This window comes from Ptiloglossa arizonensis, unplaced genomic scaffold (assembly GCF_051014685.1).
Source record: "Ptiloglossa arizonensis isolate GNS036 unplaced genomic scaffold, iyPtiAriz1_principal scaffold0020, whole genome shotgun sequence".
Taxonomy (NCBI): domain Eukaryota; kingdom Metazoa; phylum Arthropoda; class Insecta; order Hymenoptera; family Colletidae; genus Ptiloglossa; species Ptiloglossa arizonensis.
In genome coordinates, this window is record NW_027478390.1 from 469,798 (window position 1) to 470,000 (window position 203).

Here is a 203-nt window from a genome sequence, read left to right on the forward strand (position 1 = left end):
CCCAACTTCAAACCGCATTCGACGCGGTGCATGGGTGTCCGACTCGCTATCCGAGCTTCACAGCCGGTCCTCCCGAAGTCTTCGGACGCACATCGACGCGATCGTCAGTGGTTACCCGGGGTCCTCGTGCAGAGGTTCCAATCAGCAGGACGTTTCGTTAGAAATCGACGAAAGTCAGGAGAAAGCGGGATGCGAGAGAAAAC